This window comes from Podarcis pityusensis (genome assembly GCF_964106645.2).
Source record: "Podarcis pityusensis genome assembly, chromosome: 7".
In the NCBI taxonomy this organism is placed as follows: Eukaryota; Metazoa; Chordata; class Lepidosauria; order Squamata; family Lacertidae; genus Podarcis; species Podarcis pityusensis.
Window position 1 is genome coordinate 78,639,615 of NC_138031.1, and position 16,272 is coordinate 78,655,886.

A 16,272-nucleotide genomic window follows, 5' to 3' on the forward strand; every position below is an offset into this window, starting at 1 on the left:
GAGGATGCACATCAAAGGCCCTTATCACCCCTATGGAGGGACACATCTACTATGCACAGACACATCATTGAGTTTTGGAGGTTGCACAGAGACAAAAAAGTCTCCAAACCACAGGTGTGTATTGTGGAAGAGGAAGTCCCAGCTCCCTCCAGGGATGCCCTTGTTCTAATGGGTATTTACTGATGGAGGATATTCCCTGCCTCCTTTCCAGTTGTTTTCAAAACCGTAGCCTCTTAGTTCAGCTGCCTGTGATGGCTGGCCCAGTTGAATTTAAGGGAAGTGGGGCAGGGTTGGTGGCTGGGGTCTGGTTTGGTGCTGACTGGTTGTGAGGGGGCCCCGGCCATCTAGGAATTTGTCTCCAGCTCAGATTTTAATCTGAGCCAGAGCACAATTCAAGTTGTTTACACTTCTCTCTTCTTTGAGCCCCTGGACTCCATATCTTGGTCTGACTCCACGAGCTTCAGTGGCAATTCCTAGTCTTTACGGCTGTAAAAATCTGCCATGAACCATATTGGCCAGTGTTTGCTGACATAGATAAAAAATAGTCCTTTATTGTGAAACAACCAGTTAAAAAGCCGTTAAAGAAAAAAATCCAATACATTTCAAGCCCCTTAGAATTTCCTTCAGGACTCCTAAAACTGTTTACAGTGAGGACAAATACCTTCTTCCAGCCTCCTGAATGCTCTGGCATCTGGAGAAGGGAGAAAATGCTTATTTCCATCTCTGTAAAGTGATCAGTGCCTTGTGTTTTCAATGACCAGCCCACTTTGAAAGAGGAATAGCCTCTCTTGTGGGCTTTGTGCTATGTGGGTGCTGGTGCCTGCCTCACAAAACTGCATGAAATATAGTCCAGAAGCGACACGATAATATGATTACTTCATACGCAGCGGTGTCGAGTGCGAAATTCACCAAATGATTAACGGTATGAGCCTGCTGTAAAATATCATCCTGATGCTTTGCTGTTGCCCCGCTTGTCCAGTTTTTAGCGCTGCCTTTCAAACCGTCAGAAAACTCAACATGATTATAGCAAAACATGGCTTCATTAGTCCCCTCGGGGAATTAATTACCTGCTTTATCTGAGAAACTGTAATAATCCTCTTAGGTCGTGAGTTGTTAATCTATGTTAACATTGCAGTGTAGGTCAGAAGTGTGGAACAAGACAATCTATATCCTGAACAATCCTATTGGTAACATTTCTTTTCCATACAACGACTGAGACAAAGAGATATCAAAAAAGCAAGCTTTTAATAATTTTCTCCTTAGCTTTTGGGTACTGCTGACCAAAGGCAAGGACATACAGGGATGTGCACTTCATATTAGCCTTTTCGTTGCAACTGTCATAGCAGCATCTACTATGGATTAAAGAGATCCATTCTCAATTTTTCTTAAAACTTGGTTGTGTCCTATTCAAACCTAGTGCAGGAGCAGAATCACTTTTCCTTTTCTTTTTTTGCAAAAAATGCCAGAAATGATAAAAAGCCTTTTTGTAGTGTTTGCGCTTACAGTTTCTGCTTGCGAAAAGGGGGAAGCAGCTTACCAGATGGGGTGGAGCAGCTATGCAAGGAGAGAGAGGGGTGAGATGGTGAAGTCAGTGCAAATACAATAGTGGAATCAATGTGGTGATCCTGCCAGTGGGTTTGCACCATGCTGACCAATTTGGTGATCCTGCCAGTGGGTTTGCACCATGCTGACCTCCCTGCCTCTTTCTCCTGTTAAGCAACAGTTACCCAAAGCTAGGATAGCATTTCCACACTGTCCTGCCTCTGCAAAAAAAAATGTTTATTCATTAAATTGCCTTCGGTGAAATTGTTGTCAAATCAAGCTGGCTGGTAGCATCTGCCCCCCCGATTTTAGAGTTGCACAATATTTGTACCGAGGTATATTTTCAGTGCAAACATAGTCCTCAGAGCTGGGACCTGACTACTCGTATTGAGTGAAGGACACCGGTGGTGCTACAGAAAAGAAAGAATGAATGCAATGCTTTCAGAACCTCCAAAACATACCAGGAAAAAACCCTTTCCTCACCTTGTTTGTAAGCCAACTGGCTGCTCCTTGATTGGCTGCTGTTTCAGGAATATGAATCGGATGATGAAATGGACTGTGCTCCATGAAAGTGTTTGCCATCCAAACTTTGGTCATCTAAGGTATCTCAAGGCTGTTGGTTGTTTCACATATTTTCCTTTGTGCTTGCACTGCAGCAGCTGAAGCCTATGACCAGGACTGGGCTGTAAGGAATGTCCTTAGAAGCTGCACAAACAAAGAAAATTGTTCTTGTCAGTGGTGAACCACATTTGCAAAAGAAACTGTACTTGAAAGTGCCAGAGAATAACATTGTTTGACAATCTGTTCCTATTACTTCTTACTTGCACTAGGCATTGTGACTTTTGGATCTTTCAATCTTTGCAAACTTGACTGCTAGACTATTTCATGATTTTAAATTTAACACAAACCAATAATCACACGATGAATTTTGGACTCCTCATACGGAGCTCAACTTCTCTTTAGCACAATATAAATGAAATACAATCCCCATGCATCCAACTGATGGAGATCCTTGACTTTTTTCTTAAGGCATTGTAATTACTCCTTGATTCATTTTCCTTTGAATGGAACAGTTAATAGAAGTTATTTTTAGCGCTGCTCCTATGCAACTCAGGTTGAAATAAAATGTTTTATTCCCCCCAAGGAGCAATCTGTTTAAAATCATTTCTCAAGCCCGGCTACTATCAGTAGCACTGTCAAAACCTCATTATTACTGACTTCATGTTTTGAATTTTATTCAGCACCTTTTCAGCCACTGGTCACAGGAAGCTTCTGCAGGCCCAAATAACTGTTTGCAGTATTCATATGGGAGCATGAATAGAAATTAGGTAGAGCTAAGGCAGGATAAGAATGCAGTCAGTCAGACAAGGCTAGCAGTGGCTGTGTGTCAACCAAAAGAGAATATCTCCATCTACCAGTGAGTGAGCTAAAAGGGCAAACAGGAAACACCCTGTCAGGAATTGAGACTGGAACTGGGAGATGAGTTTATTTTGTTGGATAATGTCTGAATGTGATGTAAGTAAGGTCCATGTAAGTAAGGGAATGAGAAAAGGAAAGAAAGAGGTTTGGGGATGAAAGAAAGAAAGAAAGAAAGAAAGAAAGAAAGAAAGAAAGAAAGAAAGATGCACAATGGGTAAACAATGTCTGTCCAAATAAAAAAAATCCTTCCAGTAGCACCTTTAAGACCAACTAAGTTAGTTCTTGGTATGAGCTTTCGTGTGCAAGCACACTTCTTCAGATACACTGAAACAGAAGTTGCCAGATCCTTCTATATAGTGAGAAGGTGGGGAGGGGTATTACTCAGAAGGGTGGTGGGAATGGGAGATTGGCAGATAGCTGAGATGAGCCTGCTGACGACTCTTAACGACTATAATAGGTCTTACAGGAAAAGGCAAGGGGTGAGAAGGTGAGAAATGGCTTAGTCATGTATAATGGGATAAGAATCCAATGTCTTTGTTCAAACCAGATCTCTCCATGGTTTTAAGTTTGGTAATGAGTTGCAATTCAGCAGCTTCTCTTTCCAGTCTATTTCTGAAATTCCTTTGTAGTAAAACAGCTACTTTGAGATCTTGTATAGAATGTCCTGGGAGATTGAAGTGTTCTCCTACTGGTTTCTCTGTTTTGTGATTCTTGATGTCAGATTTATGTAATAAATCTGACATCAAGAATCACAAAACAGAGAATCTGACATAAATCTGACATCAAGAATCACAAAACAGAGAATCTGACATAAATCTGACATCAAGAATCACAAAACAGAGAATCTGACATAAATCTGACATCAAGAATCACAAAACAGAGAAACCAGTAGGAGAACACTTCAATCTCCCAGGACATTCTATACAAGATCTCAAAGTAGCTGTTTTACTACAAAGGAATTTCAGAAATAGACTGGAAAGAGAAGCTGCTGAATTGCAACTCATTACCAAACTTAAAACCATGGAGAGACCTGGTTTGAACAAAGACATTGGATTCTTATCCCATTATACATGACTAAGCCATTTCTCACCTTCTCACCCCTTGCCTTTTCCTGTAAGACCTATTACAGTCGTTAAGAGTCGTCAGCAGGCTCATCTCAGCTATCTGCCAATCTCCCATTCCCACCACCCTTCTGAGTAATACCCCTCCCCACCTTCTCACTATATAGAAGGATCTGGCAACTTCTGTTTCAGTGTATCTGAAGAAGTGTGCTTGCACACGAAAGCTCATACCAAGAACTAACTTAGTTGGTCTTAAAGGTGCTACTGGAAGGATTTTTTTTATTTTGACTATGGCAGACCAACACGGCTACCTATCTGTAAATGTCTGTCCAGTTGATGTAAAGCATTACAGTGGTACCTCAGGTTACATACACTTCAGGTTACATACGCTTCAGGTTACAGACTCCGCTAACCCAGAAATAGTGCTTCAGGTTAAGAACTTCAGGATGAGAACAGAAATCGTGTTCTGGCAGTGCGGCAGCAGCAGGAGGCCCCATTAGCTAAAGTGGTGCTTCAGGTTAAGAACAGTTTCAGGTTAAGTACGGACCTCCGGAATGAATTAAGTACTTAACCTGAGGTACCACTGTATAGCACAGAGAGAGAGAGAGAGAGAGAGAGAGAGAGAGAGAGAGACTATTAACTATCAAACTACATATTCTGCATGGTAGGTTCCTAGAGAAGCTGGGACAGGCAGCAGTTTTAATTTTATTTATTTATTTAGAGCAGGAGTGAGGAAACACTGGCTTCCTAGGTGTTGTTGAACTTCAATACCCATCACTGGAGACAGATAGTCAGTTTATGCATCCACAGCAGTGACCAGAGGAGGAGTGACTCCTGGGAGGAGCTTGGAGAGATGAAACACCATGGTGCACCCGTAGCAGTAGAACTGGATACCTTCATCTACCCTCTGCAACAAAACATGTCCCTCCCATGTCGGTCTCTACAGCTACATCAGGCACTGTAACTGTTAAAGACTGGGCAGAGGAAGAATGGTGGAGACCACCTCCCCATACTGACCTTTCCAGGGAGGAGGAAGAGGAAGACACTATATATTTACAACAGGGCGTTGAGGGAGGTAGCAGCTCAGAGGCAGATGAGGGGGAAAGCTGGGAAGTCATGGGAGAACCGGTACAACACTCAGCTGACATGGTGTCATTAGAAAACGATCCATCTCCCAGAACCCAGCAAGCCTTAAAAGTAGGAGAACAAAGAGCTCAAAGACAAAGCGCATGTAGCAGCACCCACAGAGGAGATGATGAGAATGACGAATGAGGAAGTGGGAAAGATGGGGGTGGAGATTCACTCAGGACAACGCCATTATCCTAGAAGCTGGGTTCTATAGTCTCTCTCTGTAAAGATTGAAATAAAAAGGGATGGTAAGAAACTTTCCCTTGTCCTTATACTTACCTGGGCAACCAGGTGGGAGCCGCTGACAGCATCCTGACAGTAACTCTCCAGTGGTTTGACTTTACCCCCGAAGGCCCTTTCTTCCATCATCTCCCAAGACAGATGGATGCCAGCTCTCTCAACTCAACAACTCCCATTAACCCTAGGAAGCTCACTTTATAGCCTTATGAGAAGTTCTCAGAGCAGCTTATAAAAGATTCCCAGATGAAAAATGGCAAGTCTGGTTTCAAGCAGAGGAACTCAAGTGACATTTTCTGCCCTTATTATTGGGTCTGCCCTAATTTTGACCTTCACCCTCAAACCATAGAGGCAGCAAAGCCTACTGAGAATCTTGGAGGACAAAGGAGTGGGAACTGAGCAGCTTGAATTCACTCAGCTCATAATGGAGGCAAGTCTTTCCTTGCTGGCAATTGGCCGCTGCCTGGCAACAATTCTCACTGAGGACCGCGAAGGCAAAGGAGTGGGGCTGAACGACCAGAACTTGTTCAGCCCATGATGACCTTACATAGACATTTTCTATTGTCGTTGCTCGGTGTGCTGTGCAAACCAGCAGTTGTGATTGCTGAGAAAGGGAAGTACAGCATAAAAGAGGCTAAGAGAAAGCTAAACCACAGTAAGGCTACAATCCTAAGCTCGCTTACCTAGGAGTAAGGCTCTTGAACTTGGAGGGACTTGCTTCTGAGTAGACTTCTATCCTATGTATAGCATTACACTGTGAATGATCTTTAATATGGACAGTGCTTTTTCTGGGGGTACTCGGGGGTACTCAGTATTGGCATCTTTTTTTTCTAGAAGAAAAGCACTGCAGATTTATGTGTAGGGAACATAAGACGAAGCTAAACTATAGCTGAGAACTGGGTCCCACCTTGTTTTCCATCATAATCTGGAGAGTACACCCAAGATATACCTCCTTTTTATTTATTTAACTGCTAGGCAAATCTAGCCAGATGGGTGGGGTATAAATAAAATTGTTATTTATTATTTACATGAACTGTAGGACAAATGTACACACTGAAAGCTGAATAAAGATGGATTGGAATTGGCTAAATATAATATAAGGGAAACATTCTGTAGTGGAGGGAAACTAGGTTATCCACTGGTATCTTTCCAGTTTTATTGTTCTTAAATTTAGCTATAAAGCATTCACATAAAGTGTGGTCAATTCTAATGCTCAAATGGTAGTGATGTTTAGCACTTATTTTGTGTCTTAAAATCAGTTCATGTACATTACCTCGCAAATCCTTTTAATAGCCCTGAAAGGTAAGCCAGTGTATTACTTTTCTAGTGTTGCATATAGAGGGTCTTAAGCTGAAATTTTCGGCTTGCCCAAAACCACACAGTAAGATTTTAATGAAGGACTCTCCAGCTCACACTCAAGAGTCGCCATGCTCAATCAGTTCCATGTAACATCACAGATGCCATTAAGTGGTATTCTGAGCAGGGATATCTCAAGACCCATGGAGGCCAAGCCTTCTCAGAGCTCTTTTGGGTCTACTGAAATCGGTTGGCTGTTTTGCCCAAGCAGGAAGCTCATCTTGACATTTCACATTAGGTCAAACTCACTACATTAACATCGAGGCTTCGTCATACTTCAAGTAGACCCATACAAATCAATGGGACTGACTTAAGTGCAGTTGATTTCAGGGGGTCTGCTTTAAGAAAAAGCAGCATTGGGGCACTGGTCTGAAATATGGTCCTGATCCTGGCCCAGAGCAGTCTTCTATCAAAAATTGCCTCCTTCCTAGATGTTAGCTCCAGAAGCGCCATATAGGGGCAAGTAGAATCAGAGAGACTCCTGCCAACCTAGCAGTTCGAAAGCACGTCAAAGTGCAAGTAGATAAATAGGTACCACTCCAGCAGGAAGGTAAACGACGTTTCCGTGCACTGCTCTGGTTAGCCAGAAGCGGCTTAGTCATGTTGGCCACATGACCCAGAAGCTGTACACCGGCTCCCTAGGCCAATAAAGTGAGATGAGCGCCGCAAGCCCAGAGTCGGCCACGACTGGACCTAATGGTCAGGGTTTCCTTTACCTTTACCTAGAATCAGAGAGAATCAGAGAATTCTAGACCAATCCCCTCTAGACCAACCTTTTCCAGTGCAGGAATCACAGCACAAGCATCTCTCACAAAACAAATCTGCTCCATCTTCCCTGTGAACAGCCCTTCAGATACAACAGAATAACAGAACCATTCACAGAGTTGGAAGGGAACCACCAGGGTCATCTAGTCCAACCCCCTGCCATACAGGTATCTTTTGCCCAAGATGGGGCTTGAACCCGTGACCTTCAGATTAAAATTCTCCTGCTCAGTCTCTACTGATTGAGCAATCACACCTGGATATGGTGATTTTGGGTAAGAATTAGGTGCGGGCCTCAATCTGGATTGGAAACATTGTTCCCTGTGGCTTTTTCTTTAAAAATAAAAGTGGCTGCTTTAAGCACACCCTTTTTTCTTCCAAAGTGTGAGTAATGTGGCATATAGCGGCCCTAAGCATTCATCAAAAAGTTGCCTTATGCGAAATGCGATGGCAATGCCTACAGATGTATTTGTAATGGCAGGAATAATGTGTTCTCTGTTGAGAATTTTATTGTCCATTTCTGAATACATGAAACAAACCTCTTTCTCCTCGCTGTATTCTACCTCCTTTTCTTCTTCTGCTACAATTTTGGGTTGTTTTCATGGCCTCTTCATGTTTCTCAATCCTTTATTGGCATGTATTCCGTCTCTCTTTGTCACCACTCGCATGGCACAGTCAGTGCTGAATCTGTCTAGCTCATGATTTTGTATTCCTAAAGGAGACTTTCATTTAAAACTGTCCTTCAGCTTTTGTCCTCAGAGATGGACGTGGGGGGGGGGGGAGAGACACCAAAACCCAACACATTCCTTCAGAAGCATAATTGGGGACAATGGCGCTGTGCACTCTGTAAAGAATGACATTCTTCTCTTCAAAGTTCCCTTAATCTTTACAATCCTTTATTTTCTGAATCACTATGTCATCTTAAGAAGGATGGTGCATCTGCAGATTTATATTATGAATAAAAGCCAGCCAGAGCCTTGGTTTTCTGCATGCAAACATTGAATTTCACAGCTGATGGACTTGGGTCTGGAGTTAATGATGTGCAGCATGAATACTTTATGAAGATCAGATGAAGTGTTTAAGTGAAACACTTCTCAAAAACCTTCCCTGTTTTCTTCAGGGTGCTTTTGAATCTTTCAGTTCACCAGTCACATATCTTTGGGGTTCTGGTTTGAAAATGTGGTTTGAAAATATACTAGACAGGTACCCTAGATTTACGAGATTATACAAGTTTTGGTAATCTAGGAGGTTTTTTTTAATACAATGTCTGGTGTGGACGCGGGTGGCAATGTGGGTTAAAAAAAAACAGAGCCTAGGTCGGCGGTTCGAATCCCTGCAATGGGGTGAGCTCCCATTGTTCGGTCCCTGCTCCTGCCAACCTAGCAGTTCGGAAGCATGAAGTGCACGTAGATAAATAGGTACCGCTCCGACAGGAAGGTAAACGGTGTTTCTGTGCACTGCTGTGGCTTTGCCAGAAGTGGCTTAGTCATGCTGGCCACATGACTGTACACCGGCTCCCTCGGCCAATAAAGCAAGATGTGCGCCACAGCCCCAGAGTCGTCCGCGACTGGACCTAATGGTCAGGGGTCCCTTTACCTTTACCTGGTGTGGTCAGTGCTATTTTTCTAGAAAAAAAGATGCCTGAACTCACCATGAATACCTCATTTGTTCTCTTATAATGGCAATTATAATGGCACTTGAGAGGTGCCGGAACTGAGTTCCAGTGAGTTCCAACTGGGGGAAAAAGCCCTGGGTGTGGTTATCACAGTTGTAACAGTGATACAAGAGAATAAAGAGGAGCTTGTGTTGTCTGCTATTATGTGCTTGACTCTTATGTGGAATGGTAATTGAACTTTAATGTGGGCTCTGTGCTTTTCATTCATTTGCTAACCATGTGAGCCAATTAATTTCCATATGACCACTAGCTTTATTGAATAGTACTGGTTTTTTTAAAAAAGCACCAACCTAACAACGTTTTCAAACTCAGGCCATTATACAAACAATACTCCGTTTGTTGTCAATGTTTTGGAATTTACATCAGATGCAATGTGCTAAAATGTGTAGGGAGGCAATGATATACCCTCCACCACTGTCAGGCTTCGGGGAATCGAATCCCTCCCCCGGTGGCAGTAATTAAGAAGATCAAATGAAAGGAACATTCTTACCAGATAGTTTCTTTAATAATCACAGCGACAGACAAAGGAATGCATCTCTTTCTAAAAATGGCATTGCTCCCAGTTAAGGTTTACTCCCTCTGTCCCCATTAATCTACGTAACTCCTACGCCGGGTAATCTGAGCTTGTTGCCTCTGCTCTTTCTGTTCTATCACTCTCAGAGCCCGTCTAGTCCTAGGCGAAGGGGGGGGGGGTCAAGAATGCTGTCCAAGGACACTGAATCTGACAGCCATCTCTCTCCTGGTGTGCCCTCTTCTAGCTGTTCTTCACCCAGTATTTCCCAGCTTTCCTCCTCTGGACTATGCCCCTCTGCAAACCACTGTTCTAAATCAATATTGTCCTCATGTCCTTGGGAATGTTCAGGAGAAGGGAGTGGGGCGGCTCCCACCATTCCTCCTCAGTCTAGCCCCTGACAAACACATTGCTGCAGAAAACCAGGACGCACGGCTACATGAATCACATGAACCGCATGAGATCGTGGTACCCCTAAATGTGTGGTTTTGGGCATCCTGCTCTCAAGAAAACAGCACCCATAAACAGGATGCCCCGATTTAATCGGGGCAGTTGAGGGGTACGAAATGAAGGTAGCTTAACATTCACTGTTAACGTTTCTTATCCTGTCTCCCTACTTATATAGCTTTCTGTTATGTGTGTGTAGACATTAGTAATGCCTAATGGTACCAGTTGCTTTCTTTAAAGAAATAATGATTTTTTGAGTTTCTCTCAGAGTCACATACGTAGTCTCATCCACTGCCGTACAAAACTTAGGTCATTCTGAATTACATAAATTTGATTTCATCTCCTCAGCTTTCATCCTCAATTCATCATATATTAAGGCTATGTTTTTCATTCATTTCTTATACAGATGAGGAAACAATACACACAACTTTCTTCAAAGAGAAAGTTATAATTCCACTATATAATTGCATTATAATTCCACCCCTACCATTGCACACCCAACCGAATGTTTAAATGTGTGAAATGTTTGAATGCTTATGTTTAAAGTTAGGGTTGTCATACTGGAATACTTTTGTCGGTACCAGTGTCCAGGCAGAAATCGCTAAAATGTCTGGGAAATTCTGGACAGATGTCAACCCCTGTCGGATGTCTAGATTTTTCCGAATATCCTTAAAACTAGCTCAGTGGCAACCCTATTTAAAGTATCAATTTTTCTAAAAATAATAAATGTTAATGTTGCATACTTATATTGATCAGCCCAATGCATATTTGTCAAAAAAGGCTTTTATTTCTAAAGAAAATGATTTTTACAAACAAGGCTTAAAATAAACAATACAGATCCCTCCCGCAAAACAAACAACCCAGTTAGGGTCAATGGTACAACTGAGGATCGATGATGGAGTCAACTTGAAAAATAGCAAAATAGTAAAATGAAGTACTTTGTTCAGCTGTATTTGCAAGCTACATTAAACTCCCAAAGAAAATAAGGACTGAAGAAGGGGTCACATCAAACCTAATGTGACACCACAAGACAGACAGATTACAATACCTCTGGAGGCATGCAAATTACTGCTTGATGATGAGCAATGAATAACAGCAGCAGTACTGTGAAGAACTACACCCATTGCATAAATGGTGAAATGCTGCAAGAAGGTTCAAATCCAAAAATGCTATTTTTGCAAACCACCAATCATGGTGTGTTGTGATTCCCATTTCATTAAGCTTCCAAGTTTGAGTAACAATCACTCGGTCAAAAGATGAACAGGTACAGAACAGCTAATCCCATCCCTAATGATGAGTCCTTGTTTATCGTTTGGAACATAAGGAGCTGTAACAGCACTATTGCCTAAAGTTTGCAAAGTGGGCACATTCATGCGCTGAATAATTTTGGAAGTTGTTTGTTTTTTAATTATGTAAAATGGTGTGTGTGTGTGTCCACATATTCACCCATATACTATTTTTTTTTAAAGGTGGGGGCAATGGAATAGTATAAATATACCCATTTCATCTATATACTGCCGTTCAACAAAACTATTCCCCCCTACTTTCCCATCCTAAATTTCCTCTCATTTTATGGGAACTGATTCTTAAATGGAATTAATTAAATAAACAAACTCACCGGACCAGAAATACCAGTCCAATTCTAGATTGCCAGCACAATTGGCTGGTGCTGATGGGAGTTGTAATCCAAACCATCTGTAGGACATCTGGTTGGCAAAGGCTGATATGATATATATACCAATAGAATTGGATCCTTATGTAGTCGAAGTGGTACCATCCATGCATAAAAGGGGGTGGTGGCAGGATAACGGTTTTACAAACAAAGGGTTCTGCCCAAACGTCCAGTCTAGAGGGGGCTGAACATGACGAGTGGTCCCAGTATGGTGACTGTTATGCAGAGGATAGAAAAACTAAGCAAAGAGGGAAATGCAATGGATTATCCTCAAAAAGATAATGTCTGGAACCCTGAACCGTAAACTTTGATGCAGGTCCAACTTGTGGAATCAGTTTCACAATTCAGTGGACTAGGGACTAGTTCTCACTGAGGTGCTACATGGCTTATGTTTCTGAAGTTTGGAGAGCCAGTGTGGTGTAGTTGTTAAGAGCGATAGACTCGTAATCTGGGGAACCGGGTTCGCGTCTCCACTCCTCCACATGCAGCTGCTGGGTGACCTTGGGCTAGTCACACTTCTTTGAAGTCTCTCAGCCCCACTCACCTCACAGAGTGTTTGTTGTGAGGGAGGAAGGGAAAGGAGAATGTTAGCCGCTTTGAGACTCCTTTGGGTAGTGATAAAGCGGGATATCAAATCCAAACTCTTCTTCTCCTGTATGAACTTAGCCATTTGCTGTGATAGCCATTAGCAGAGGCACCGACTTGCGCCCAAGATTGTGGGTGCTCAGCGGCGCATGTGCAATGTGACGTAGTAACATTACTTGTGCATCATGTGCTCATGACGCTGGGCTCCATGCTCGGCTGCTTCCCACTGCTTTGCATCTGCTGGCTTGCTGCTATGGTGGCGACTGAGCCAGGGCCTCCACTTCTGCCACATGGCCTCCGTTGGGGCCCTCTGCAGATGTGGTTGAGCTCCTGGAAGTGCAGCCTGGCTTCCTGGGGTGCGGCTATGGCTGTGGTGGGACTCGGTGGAGGCCTCGCACTGGAGGTCTTGGCCTCGTTGCCGAAGAGGCAGTGGAGGTGAGGGCGGTAGAGGCCCTGGCCTGGTCACTGTGGCAGCGGTGGGGGTGGTGCAGTCAGCCAAGTGCATATCTTTGGGATGAGACCTCCTCTACCCCCTCAAAATTTGGGGGGCTTGGCCCCCTGCCTACAAATATTGAGGAGGCTGAGACACCCACAGCCCCTTAGAGATGGTGCCATTGGTCACTAGAGACCTTTCTCCAAGCACCCCTGCTTTAGTAAATAGAGAGGTAGCCACCAGAGATTAGGATTTTCCTGTGGCTGGCGCCCAGATATACCATATTTTTCGCTCTATAGGACGCACCCGACCATAGGACGCACCTTGTTTTAGAGGGGGAGAACAAGGGGGGAAATATCCCCTCTCTGCTCAGCGCCCCTTCAGTGAAGCGGCAGGAGAAAGGAGCCCCTTCCATTTCTCCTCCCGCTTGGCTGAATGGGCGCTGTGCAGCTCTCCCTCTCTGCTGAAGCCAGGAGAGTCTTGCTCTCCCGGCTTCAGCGAAAGGAACCTGAAGCCTGCGGAATGCAGCGGGAACTCGCGCTGTGCTCTGAAGGCTTCAGGCGGCTATCCCTGAAGCCTGGAGAGCGAGAGGGGTCGGTGCACACCGACCCCTCTTGCTCTTCAGGCTTCAGCGAAAGCAACATGAAGCCTCCGGAATGCGGAAGGAGCGCTCCCTCTGCACTTCGGAGGCTTCGCGTTGCTTTCGCTGAAGCCACAGAGCCTGCATTCGCTCCATAGGACGCACACACATTTCCCCTTAATTTTTGGAGGGGAAAAAGTGCGTCATATAGAGCAAAAAATGCGGTGTTTGATTAACACTTACTCATCCCCACCCTCCCCAACAAGCATTAAATCTGCTGTGCTTACATAAGATTTAACAGTCATTATCATTAACTTTCTTTCCGATCTCGCACTTCAGAGGAAGCGCTTCAGCTCCTGCTATCAAACGACCCCCAACATGAAATTCCCCTTTTCCATGGCTGCTCCTAGATCAGCAGGGAAATAAGTGCACATAGCAGACAAATAATATATTGCATCTGTCTGGAAGTAAAGTGAAAGGTGGGAGGACAGAGCGTACTAGGTCCATGCTAAACAGAAGGGAGAAAAGTCACTTGTAAGACGGTTGTTAGTCTCCACGTGAACACAGATTGGCAAAACCTTCGAGATATACTCCTGGGACAGCTCTGTCCTCAATTCAGAGAGGCAGCTTTGATAGAATATCTTGTCTATCACTGAGGACTGAGTTCAAAAATTACATTCTGTAGAGGAATCACAGAGCCTACAGTACCTCTTAAATTCTATCAGGTCAGACTCAGTATGCACCGGCAGATTGATGCTTTATCCTGAAACAAGGTTGAGACTCATCATTCTGACATGTAACTGCTGGGCCCCTGAAAAACCCATGAATATAGATAAGAAAGGACGAGTGAGTGAGTGAGTGGAGCCTGGCTTCTAAAGACGACATAGTGCTTTTCCTCCCTTCACTATCTGCCTTATGCAGGTATTGGCAAGGGTTGGAGGGGGAAGGGATTTCCATAGATTTCTCTCTTCATAACTTATATTGCAAATTTGATTTCATCTTCTTTCTTCTACCATGGTTTTCTTACACCTTTGTGTCCTAGAATGACTAGGGAAGTAAATAAAGAATATATGGTTAGGATTGTCACCCCGCCCTACTCTGTATACTTATGTAACTCATCTGCCTTAATAATGTCTTTTTTAAAATTAAAAGCCCCCTTCTGGCTAGTTCTGGCTGATCTAAGTAGACAATCTGATCCTTCTTGGTATTCTGTTACGTTGAAACCATATATCCCAAATATAAGTGATATTTACCTGACTGTAGTATTTTCAATTCAATTTTCAGCAGCAACTTTAATAGTTTTTCTTATTTTAAAAAACCTGCACAAGAGTACTTTGAGCATGGTGACTTACCGCAGCCTTGCAAATATGTCTGCAAAAGCACTAGCTCAAGAAAATATTCCACTTGCTATATCTCCCCAATTTATGTCTGTGGGAGGGAAATGTTTTCAGCCTGAGGGACACATTCACTTCTGAACAGCCTTCTGGGGAGGGTGGGGGGCGCACGTGTCAAGAATGGGTCAGAGGCAAAGTGGACAGATCCATGAATGTAAATGTTATCATTGTATGGTAGGATAGTTTCTGTATACTCAGACACCCCTCTCTGTCCTCTACCCAGGCAAGTAAGAGCCATGAGCAGAGTCTGAGGACATCTCTGCCAGACAAAAAAACAGTCAAAGAGTGCAAGAAGCGGGGCCATTGTGGATTGTTTTCATTCCCATCCAGCCAAAGTTTCCCTTGAACTCCATCCAGTGCACTGTACAAAACAAGGCAACCGGAACCCTCCTAACTGGTGGAAGTGGTTCAAGGGAAGAACACAAGGAGCCTTTCCATAGGTTCCTAACTAGACCAAACACAGAGTAACAAACATGGAAGGACAATAGAAAATGCTGGCGAAGGCAGAAAGGGGAGCCAAACTAACTTGGGCTGGAAATATCTGTTCCAGGAGAGATCTCATGAAGACTGAATTGTGGGGTTAATATGGGAGAGGACTGTGGCGTTTGCCTGTTCTTTTGGAAATGTCTGTACAGGGGGGGGGAGAAAGGGTTAATAGGTAGACCAATAGAAAAGCCCAGAGTCCTATCTGTTTTTAAAAGGCTTAGCCAGAGGTTTAGGCAGTTGGGAAAAAGCAGTTGGAAGACACTTGGAAATAGAGAGACAGTTAGTGCAGTTGGTTCTTGTGTGAGGGGAGGTAGAGGAGTTAGAGTGAGTTAGAGACAGGATAAAGTAAGACTAAGAGGGTAAAGGGTAAGAGCATTTCGAATGCATTTAAAGTTTATTTGTGTTTGCAATAAACTACAATCTTCGTTGTTAACTTGAGAACCCAACTGTGACTAAGTGTTTTACTGGGGAGAAGCTGGTTGGTGGCAGCGGATTAGTGGTGAATGGGTCAATAGTCCGTGAAACGACTGGAGGCTCCATACGAACACCACAACTCTCCTGCTTCCTTGGCCAAGAGATGTAGCCTTGACAAAGGGAGAGTGATTTAGCAGGAAAGTGATCTGGAGTCATTATCCCACCATGGAAGCTGGTGGACACAAGTTCCCTAGCTTTTGGTGCGGGGTAAAGAGTTGGAGGTGAGTTCTGTAGGTAGAATTAAACAGGGGAGAAAGGTCAGCAGAGCTTCTTCCTGAACTATTACTGCGCTTTTGTGTGTAAATCCTGGGTGGGAGTTCTTGAACTTCCGCAGTGTTAATGACTTGTAGATTACCTTACTGATAGGGAGGGACAATGCTTAGGGACACTTCTAGTGACGAAACAGCCTGCCCACCTCCACTGAGACTGGGTGGCTTAGCCCTTGCTGACAGAAACTGCAGTCCCACCCTACACACAAGCAGACACACAAACTTTTCTTGTCTTATTGAT

General features: G+C 43.7%; 1 long non-coding RNA gene across 1 annotated transcript; it reads right to left on the reverse strand.

The window, feature by feature from the left end:
• Positions 1-1,226: 1,226 nt before the first annotated feature.
• LOC308482095 lies at positions 1,227-6,384 on the reverse strand. The gene is made up of 2 exons (XR_013988992.1): positions 5,430-6,384; positions 1,227-2,247 (listed from the first exon to the last, which is right to left on the reverse strand). It is a non-coding gene; the product is annotated as an uncharacterized lncRNA (long non-coding RNA).
• Between the last annotated feature and the right edge of the window lie 9,888 nt (positions 6,385-16,272).